The following is an 11230-nucleotide window of genomic DNA, read 5'->3' on the forward strand; positions in this document are numbered from 1 at the left end:
TAAACATTAAAAAAGCATATTAAATCCCATGCTGCTTTAGTAAATATTACTTACAAGACATCCCCTTGCTTCCTACCATATTTAGGAGAAACCTATTTATTTCATCATATTTAGGCAAAATCATTCCTGTGGTCTACAAGTGCTCTTGAGTCTATGATATAGACCATAGCTATTTCTACAGTGTTGCCTCCTTCCTCCCTACCTCTGTATCTACTCCTCATTCCGGGCTAGCTGCTTACTAAGCTCTGCCTGCGCGTATTGCCCCCAGTCACATGTGCTACTTCATTCAGTGTTCAGCTCACCTGTCACCTTGGACGAGTGTCCGTTTATCATCACCCTTTCTAAAGTGGTGTCCCACTTACCACCCACTTGCACTCTCTCTGTCTCAAAAATAAACATTAAAAAGGGGAAGACAATAGCAAATGACAGAAAGAAAGGGCATCCCTGTGAGGGGGAATAACATCAACTAAGGACAGGTGACTATTGAATGAAGGGGAGGTTACAGGTGCGGATCTCCCGCACAATTGAAGATCTGTGTGTAACTTACCACTCTTCCCAAATTGACCTACTAAGAGCCTACTGTTGTCTGGAAGCCTTATCCGTAGCATAAATAGGCCGTTAATGCGTGCTGTCTAGGTTCTATGTATTACATATTGCATTCTTACGATAAAGAAAGCTAGAGAAAAGATTATTAAGAAAATCGTAATGAAGAGAAAAATATGGTACACTTCCAGCACCATACTGTATTTATTGATACCGTAAGTTTACATAATCTGCTTTCCAAGATGAATTGTCTGTCGGTACCTACATCCCTCTTGTGTCCCATGATGCAAAACAGTGCAGATGTTATACGGATTACCAACAGTAGATATCAAAAATGAAAAAGATAATGTGCGGCCTTTAGGTGGGTGCATAAGTTTTGATAAATTTTAATTTATTATAAGAGATATTATGCTTGTAAATAATAAAACGTGCTAGAAGTCACATATGTATTCACGGCATGCCTTTTTCTTAATTATTCTGAATATTTCTGGGCTACAGAGTTCACCTGTGAGTTTTGTCAAATTGTCGCAAGTCTCCAAAAAATTTCCGGTATAATTATTTGAAAAAAAAATCATATATAAGTGGATCTGCACAATTCAAATTCGTGTGTAGTTGAATGAACAGTAACATAGTGAGCAGATTGATTTCTGTGTGAAGATTTCTTATATCATCAAACGTTTACAGGCAAGGTTAAAAACAGAAGAAAAACGAATATATTTGCACTTGGTCTTATAGACTTACCAAACTTTTTTATTACATTCTCCTAGTAATAAAAAATTACATAATACCATATATTAAATATTAGTCAATTTTGGGGGCGCCTAGGTGGCTTAGTCGGTTAGGCATCCGACTTCAGCTCAGGTCACGATCTCGCGGTCTGTGAGTTCGAGCCCCGCATCGGGCTCTGGGCTGATGGCTCGGAGCCTGGAGCCTGCTTCCGATTCTGCGTATCCCTCTCTCTTATTTTAACATAAATAAATGTTAAATTTTTTTTTAAATATTAGTCAAATTTTAATGATCTCTTTTAGTAATAATAAATCTAAAATATTAATAAGAATATGTGGATCCCTCCAGGAGGAGCTTTCACATCCATTGAAGAATGTGCATCCCCTCTTAAGAGCTCATTGGTTTATGCATTGACGAAAATGGGACAGGGACTGATGGTTTTTAAGTATGACTGTGACAAAATTGCCGCAGGATCTTAGAAGGTTAATCATTGATGCGATGCAGCAATAGAAGAACAAAGTGAGATGGAGGCAGTGGGGCAAGTGGAAAGACCATCTCCATGGGCCATGCATAAAATAGGAAGATAGATATCCACAGTGGAGATGTTTCTGATATCAAACACATGATGATTTTTATAGCCTAGCTCATTAGTATTAAACAAGACATTGACTCTCCTACATCCAGTAGCCTGAGGCTCTTGAGTAAATAGGGTAATGTCTTTGACTCCTCCCCCGTCTTTGAGAACAGAACATCTGCAGTGTAATAGAGAAAATAATGTTCGTGATAATGATTTTAATGATCTAGAACAAGTTAAATTGCATTTCATATGGGGTGTAGTGAAATATGCTGAACGTGACTTCAAATTATTTTGATGATAAGCCTTTAAATATACCTTCTGAAATTTGTCCTAGAGATTCTTCACATCAATTAAGTGCCTTCTGTAGGTTGTGTTATAGTATACTTTGTATTTGTGCTAAAATCTTAAATGTCCAGATGTGAGTAGATTAGAGCATGGAGGTGAACTCTATTAAAAATTTGCTGACATTTTGTATACATTTTTGAAACTGGAAACTATAAAAATACTTTAATGCTTCTGTGAATTAAATTTCCATAAAAACTGTCATGAAATATTCATCTTTATTTTGTCATATTTTGTTTAGTTTATTTTTTTAAGTTTTTATTTATTTTCTAGTTGGTTAACACATAGTGTGATATCGGTGTCAGGAATAGAATGTGGTGATTCATCACTTACATATAACATCCGGTGCTCATCACAACAAGTGCCCTCCTTAATACGCATCACTCATTTAGCCCATCTCCAGCCCACCTCCCTTCCAGCAACCTTACTTTATTGTCTGTAGTTAAGTTTCTTCGGGTACCTGGGTGGTTCAGTTGGTTAAGCATTGGACTTTGGCTCAGGTCATGATCTCACAGTTCGTGAGTTCAAGTCCCACATCGGACTCTCTGCTGACCGCTCAGAGCCTGGAGCCTACTTCAGATTCTGTGTCTTCTTCTCTCTCTGCCCCTTGCTCCTCTGCTCACTCTCTCTCTCAAAAATAAATAAACATTAAAAAAATTAAAAAGTGTTACTTATGGTTTACTTCCCTCTCTTTTTTTTCCCCTTCCCTTATGTTTGTCTGTTTTGTTTCTTAAATTCCATATATGAGTGAAATCGTATGGTATGTATTTTTCTCTGACTTATTTCACTTAACAGAATACACTCTAGCTCCATTCATGTTGTTTCAAATGGCAGGATATCATTCTTTTTGATGGCTGAGTAGTGTTCCATTAGATAGATTGTTAGATACGTAGATAAAGAAGATGTGATATATCACAGTTGTGATATATTCGCCACTGATGTGATATATTCATCAGTAAATGGCCAATACCATGTAGACTTTTTCCATAATTTGTCTACTGTTGATAATGCTGCTATAAACATCATGGTGCATATGCCCTCTCGTATCTGTATTTTTGTACCCTTTGGGTAAATACCTAGTAGTGCAATTGCTTGGCCATAGGATAGTTCTATTTTTTCTTAACTTTTTGAGGAAACTTAGTACTGTTTCCCAGAGTGGCTACAGCAATTTGCATTCTCACCAATAGTGTAAGAGGGTTCCCCTTTCTCTGCATCTTCACCAGCACCTGATGTTTCCTGTGCTGTTAATGTGAGCCATTCTGACAGGTGTGAGGTGGTATCTCATTGTGGTTTTGATTTGTGTTTCCCTGATGATGAATGATGTTGAGCATCTTTTCATGTGTCTTTTGGCCATCTGGATCTCTTCTTTGTAAAAATGTCTATTCACATCTTCTGCCCATTTCTTATCGGGGTTGTTTTTTGGGTGTTGAGTTTGGTGAGTTATTTATAGATCTTGGATACTAACCCTCTATCAGTTACGTCATTTGCAAATATCTTCTCTCATTCAAAAAGCGGCCTTTTAGTTTTGTTCATTGTTTCCTTCACTGTGCAGAAACTTTTTATCTTGGTGAAAATCTTCGCTCTTGTTTCCCCTGCCTATTTTCTCATATTTTACAAACAAATCAATTATATAATATAATAAATATAGTATATAGCACATGCATTTATTTGTACGATGAAACTGTATGGATTGTTATGCTTATTAATAATTTTAAATATTAAAGAAAGAATATTTCATACAATCTACTTTCTTTAATTGCCAGAAATTCCATATTTATAGTAGAATTCTATATGATTTGCTGCTTGGTGTTAGAAAATGTGAGAAATTTTCCAGTAGACAAGTGATGTCTATTCAAAACTGACATTTTGGGGCACCTGGGTGGCTCAGTCAGTTAAGTGTCAGACTTCAGCTCAGGTCATGATCTCACGGTTTGTGGGTTCAAGTCCCACATCAGGCTCTGCACTGATAACAGGGAACCTGCTTGGGATTCTCTCTCTCTCTCTCTCTCTCTCTCTCTCTCTCTCTCTCTCTGTGTCTCTCTCTCTTTCTGCCCCTTCCTCCATCTCGCTCTCTCTCAAAATAAACTTTTTTAAAAAGTCTGACGTTTTGGGGTACCTGGGTGACTTAGTCACTTAAACATCCAACCTTGGTAGAGGCCATGATCTCATGGTTTGTGGGCTGACAGCTCAGAACCTGGAGCCTTTGGGAGTCTGTGTCTCCCTCTCTGTCTCTCTCTCTGCCCCTCCCTGGCTCGTGCTAGCCCTCTCTCTCAAAAATAAATAAATGCTTAAAATCTATACTGACATTTTTCTTAGTTTATCTTAGCCAGTTCAGTGCCTAATTTGATCTGCAGTGTTTAAGTCCGTTAGGATTACAGCTCCACACTGTCAGTGTAGAGCCCACTGAGGGACTGGAACTCACAAACCATGAGATCGTGACCTGAGCTGAAACCAAGAATCAGCTGTTTAACCAACTGAGCCACCCAGGTGCCTCCAGATATAAAATTCTAATTCAACTATTATTCTTCATATGAATACATGAAAAACAAGACAAGAAATTTTTGATTTGAAATGTTACATACAATAGCTTTTCATTACATGTACCATAACACGTTTTTTAATAATTAAATATTTCTGATAGGTAATAGTAATAATGTAAGTAATATTTAAAAATTTTTCTCAAAACGTTTCTGAGTGTGAATAGTTCCCAAGTTGCATATTTACTTACCCAAACTACAAAACTAAAATATATTTGTGCATAAGTAAATGTATTCAATTTAGTTGAAACTAGTTACCTTTAAAATTCACTCCTTGTATCCCATAGTCTACACTAATGCTGTTTTGAAATAACTGAGCTGCACTTCTAACTGAAGTAGTAATGGGTGATAACTGTTTTGGGGGTACTTATTTCAGCAACTGTATTAAATGATAGAAATAATGTAAATCTTCGATAGTGACAACAATCTTAGAGGTATTTACTATCATTATTCTTATTTGCAAGTGGGAAAAGTGAGTCTACCTATTCACAGAGGAAAAAGCATACCTGAGAACTGAAACAAGAAGTCCTCGTTCAAATAACAAGATACTGGTGATACAGAGACGCTATTCAAGCCAGCAGTCTGTTTTCAGAGTCTCTCTGCCATCAGCAATATGCAATTCTCACCCTCCAGTTTGGGTGGAAAGACTGGGGCAAAGGTTATTGCACCAAAGACCTTATAAGTGTGTCAATTTCAAAATGTGCTCAACAGCTAGGGGGAAGTATTATAGATCTTTTTGCCATTCTGAGTTGTATACATATTCAAAAGTTAAAGAACACTGTTCCTTATAAGTTTCTGTCTTAAAACACACAGACACACACACACACACACACACACACACACACACACACACAACTTTAAGGATTTGTATTTTGAGATGTCAAAAGCTATTACTAGTAACAGAAGAGAACAGATAGATAATCTCTTGCCCCAAACCAGTAATTATACAGTCTGGCTTCTAAAGACTATGTTTCTGCATGTTTACATAGGAATCTAGGGCAAGCATCTTTTGCTTGAGTTAGTGGAAATTGAGAGTGCCAGGGCCTGAGAGTGTTTGAAGAAAGCATGAAATATATTGTAAATCTATGGATTGTTTTAGCCTATGTGTGAAGTAATGGATGATGCCTTTAGTAAAATCAGAACAGTTGGGGCGCCTGTGTGGCTTAGCCGGTTAAGCGTCCAACTTCAGCTCAGGTCATGATCTCACAGTTCGTGAGTTTGAGCCCCCCGCCTTGGGCTCTGTACTGGCAGTTCAGAGCCTGGAGCCTGCTTCTGATCCTGTGTCTCCCTCTCTCTCTCTGTCCTTCCCCCACTCATGTTCTGTCTCTGTCTCTGTCTCTCTCTCTCCGTCTCTCAAAAACAAATAAAAATGAAAAAATAAAATCAGAACAGGTAATTAAAAAAAAAAGGGCTACAGTGTTCTAAAGAAAGTGGCGTAGGTATTCAGTATACACATTCTCGTATATACTGCATGTATTCATACAGACTACAGTAGCTTGATTCACAAGTAAAGTTGTGCTGTCTAGAACAGAGAAGAGGCTTCAGGATATATACAAATTTGTTTTATGCAACTCTCGCATGCACATGTATTAGCCAGAGCAGAAGTCCATACCTTTCAGTAGAATCCCTCAAGTGTCCCCATAGCAATAACAAAATTGAAAGAAAAAGGTATTTCAGATTTGTTCTTAATTTGTAGTTGACCTAAGTAAACAATTGCAATTTAACATTTTTCCCCCCCAACACTTTGAAGACAATATTTCACTGACTTCTGGGTCCTATTTTTGCAATGGTGAAATCTACTATATCTCTGTAGGTAATCAGTCTTTTATTAAGATCTCATTGCCTCAGTGTTTTAGGAATTTTTTTTGACACCCTTTTCAATTTTTTTTTCCATGCCTGGAAATCAGGCTTCCAGACTCTAAAGATGCCTATCTTTTGCCAGTTTACAACAAATTCTCAATTATTACCTTCATCGAAAGTCCTTCTTTCTTCTCAAATCTCTTCTTCTGGATCGATGCCAGAATTAGACATGGATGCCACGACCGCATCCATTAAATTAAATATGACATTGTTTTTCCATATTTTTTTTTATCTTTTGAGCTTAAAATAACTTCTTCCAGTCTATTATCTAGTTTATGTGTTTCATTTGTCTCTATTAAGCTATTTTTTTTTAATTTTTTTTTCAACGTTTTTATTTATTTTGGGACAGAGAGAGACAGAACATGAACGGGGGAGGGGCAGAGAGAGAGGGAGACAGAATCGGAAACAGGCTCCAGGCTCTGAGCCACCAGCCCAGAGCCCGACGCGGGGCTCGAACTCACGGACCGCGAGATCATGACCTGGCTGAAGTCGGACACTTAACCGACTGCGCCACCCAGGCGCCCCTCTATTAAGCTATTTAACTTAACATGCTTTTCTTACAATTTCAGTTATCACTTGACTAGAATGACAGAATACCTTCCAACACAAAAATCAACTGGATAAGTGATTTTGTTCCTTAGAAACTTGTTAATTAATCGCATGAGACTGTCACCTGCACATTCTTCCCCAGGTTTTATGTGTATAAGTGTACATTTTCAAAGCTCAGTTGAAGCCCTAACAATTGTTCTGATGATTGATGTGGTAGGATATTAATTTTCTAAATATGGTGAATCATAAAAAAATCATAAATCAACAACTTCATCTAAGTATAAAAAGTGAGACATTTTGACATGTTTGGAGAATATTATCCCTAATGTAACAAAGCTTTCTAGGTTAGGGCAACATGACATTTTCTTCACTCTCATTTTAGATTTTATGAATGCGTATTTCACTGTGATTTCAATGAAGAGAAAATAATTTTACCAAACAGTTGTTCCTCTTTTTAGTCCTTATAATTGACAATTAAAATTTAATATTTTCTATGTATATAAACTTTCTTTTACAGAGTACAAGCTATTTTTCTTTCAAAAGGACATACATGTTTCATTCGAAAGTGAAATATTTGGTCAGTTAAAATTTATACTTTGTTATTTCTCTTTATGGCCACACAAATTATTATGTGATTTGGTTTAACAAGAGCTCAGTTTATAACTAAAATTGCCCTTTTATTTTAAAAATAAAAAAGGTATCAATTTGGAAATAGCAGCATGTTATAAATGAAAGGTGTTATAAAATAAAATTATTCTAATACCTTCTATCCCTACTATTCAAAGGATGAAATGATTAACTACAGTTTGAAAATAGCCACCCCATTGGGTCTAGGCAGTAGCCTCACAGGATGTAATTACAATGTATACATTTTAATATAGAGATAGTAATTTGAATATTACTGAGCTTGGTTTATAAACACTGTAATTAAGGTCATGGACAGATTCCATTATTATGCTTTAAAATCTTATCAGTTCTAATCTCAGCAAAAGTCTTCATTTCAACTGAAATTTGCACCGAACAAATTTTTATAGTGAAAGAAGTCATTTTCCATCATATGAACCAGGATTATTTCCTCAATTCTGATCTCAGAGATTTGTGTTGTCGCTATTTACATTATTTTAACGTATGGATTTGTCATGACAAAATACAGTAACTTGGTATGTTAACATATTCATTTTAAATGGAAATGTGAATAGGGATGTAGTAGATATAAGTAGATGAAGTTAAGATATTAAATGCATATTCTCCCTTACACACAAAAATACTATATATCATCAATAAATGCATCCAGTACCAGAATAAATTACCTTTCTTCCAATGCCTGTAAATTCGCACACAGTGGTCCGCCTTTATCCATGTTTTCAATTCTGGTGGTTTCAGTGGTCCAACCACAGTCCAGAAGCAGATGATCATCCAACCGATGTCTAGTCAAAAGGGCCATAGTAGTCTAACACCACATCACAATACTTTTGTCACTTAGCTCACTTCATCTCCTTACATAGGCATTTTGTCATCTCACATCATCATCATAAAAAGGGGGAGGACAGTGCAATAAGATCTTTTGAGAAAGAAAGAGAGAGAAATGACACTCAAAATACTTTTGTTGCAGTGTATTGTTATAATGGTTCTATTTTATCATTACTTATGGTTGTTAATTAATTACTGTGCCTAATTTATATATATTAAATTTTATCCTAGGTATGTATTACAGGGAAAAACATAGCATATATAGGGTTCGATACTCTCTATGGTTTCAGGCATCCAATGAGGATTTGGAATGTACCCCTGGGTGGATAAGGAGAACTATTGTATTTTAGAAAACTTCTGCAAACACCTCTTCCATAAGATAACAATTTAAACTATTTAGACACTATCTAAACTTAGGAATAGGCATTTGCAAAAGCGCAGAGAGGCCTGAGTTGGTAAAGTCTACTCTAAAAGCTGACGTAAATGTAGGCCCAACTGGAAGGATCCAGAACATCATCTTAAAAAAATGTAGTAACTTAATAAAAGTACGTGTAATATAGAAATGTTGTCGAAACCAACCTACGTATATGTCAAACCATGAAATTTTTGTTGTGACGTAAACACACAGCCACACTCACACATATGTTTACATTCTTTGTGAGCCAAAAATTCGTTGGTTTCAGTGTATGTGAAGATTCCGTGATTGTACAATATGCATTACATGTTGTTTAAATGAAAAAAAAAATCCTCACCAGTTTTTCCTCACCTTCTCTGAGGTATATTTTAACCTAACAGGTTACCAGATACCATCCAAATCAAGTATTAACTGTTAGATCTGTGACAGGGGTGTGATTAAACCACTTGATGGGAATGAAGCCATTGTAAACATTTGTACATATGAGGAATGGGTGATATTTTCAAGTGTTCCTGGTGGATTCCTATATAGCTAACCTGGATAACCTCCAGTCGTCCAAAAAACGAAATAACTTGTTTCATTTAAGAACCCCCAAACCCAGAGGAATTAAAGAACAATACATTTATCATAGACTCTAATTGTCTGGATTGGAAAATCTGCATGGCACCAAGAGAGGTCACTCTTTAGATTCACTTGGCAGATGGGTGGGTCCGGATGATCTGGTTTGCACCTTGGTTGAAAGCTGTCTGGCTGGAGACTGTTGACGGTCCCAGGGTTTTTGGGATTCATACCTTGCAACTTGGGATTTCTAGAGAAAGTCTTTCAAGAGCCCTAGAGGACCACACTGAAATGTCCCTTTTGGCAGAGTCCCCGCAATTCCTGAAAGATCAGTTCGGCTACATTTATTTGAGCTAAGAATTCCCTAAAACCTGCCCAGATTCAAGGAGAGGAAAAACATGTGATGCCCACCTCTCACTTAGAGGAGCAGCAAGGCATTTACCGATGCTTCTAATCTACCATACAGAAGAAACTAAAAGATTGTTTAAAAAAAGTACTTTCATTTTAATATACTATTCTTCATATTAACTAGAGTGAAACAAGTGTGTTTCAGTTTCTTTCCAATACAATCCTTAAGAATACCCTATGAGGTACAAACTAGGAATTATCGCTGGCCTCAGAATGGATGATAACAAAGTATCTCTCTTATTCTTGTTTTAGGATCCTAAATATAGTAGGGTAATGGTACATTCTGGGTAATAAGACAAGTTATGAAATCACAGGGAAAATATGTTTCCCTCTATCAATAAGACATTAGTCTAATTTCTATTATAAGCCTTTGTTACTTTCATTTCCTTTGTACATTCAGAAAATCACATCCTAACTCATTCTGTACATGTAGACTCTCATAATTATTTTTATCGTAACAAAACATGCATTTGTAATAAAACATGTAGATGGTAATTCAGTAAATTGTACCTTAATATTGAAGTTTTATGGATTTATTAGAATCCTAATTTATATCCCTGGAACTTTAGAGGGTATCTTGTGTGGCTAACTACTGCTTTTACCCCTCTGGAAAAGTTACGTTTTTGGCTTATCTCTGAACAGAAATAATCACAGATGCAGAAGACTCGATGGGGAAAAATGTAAATAAGATAATTTGGTCTTTTGTATCGTGAATTGTTAACACCTAACCTTATCTCATACAATCACAAAGTATAATTAATAGGTAATATGTAATGACTGCTTTGTTACAAATGATATCTAAATGTAATTAAATGTGTTATGCAATCAGTGCTTGTTTTGAAAAACCAAATAGAGCATGCCTCTGATCTCCTTTGTTTTGAAAGCATGGTATCTTTGAAATGTTGAAAATAAATGCGCTGGCTTTGGTTTAATCTGAAACATAAAAGCATTTTTAAACATTAAAAAGAAGGACCTAATTTTCCAAATTTCTTAGGCTTGATGATAATATAATAGAAAGTTTGGCTTCCAGTTATGAATAGCTATGTTCTTTTGTACACTTCCATAGTAAAGAATTAAGTGTTGGGTTCAAAGATAAAACGTCTGCTCTGGAAAGTTTTCTAACATAATAATGGGCAATTTTATTTCATTTTTAAAATCTCCATTCTATTTTACTGATAGAAGTTTGTAAAGCAAACAAACAAAACTATTAAACATAATTTCAGGATAAAAGTAGCCTAAGTATTT

This window comes from Herpailurus yagouaroundi, unplaced genomic scaffold (assembly GCF_014898765.1).
Source record: "Herpailurus yagouaroundi ecotype Mexico unplaced genomic scaffold, PumYag 162, whole genome shotgun sequence".
In the NCBI taxonomy this organism is placed as follows: Eukaryota; Metazoa; Chordata; class Mammalia; order Carnivora; family Felidae; genus Herpailurus; species Herpailurus yagouaroundi.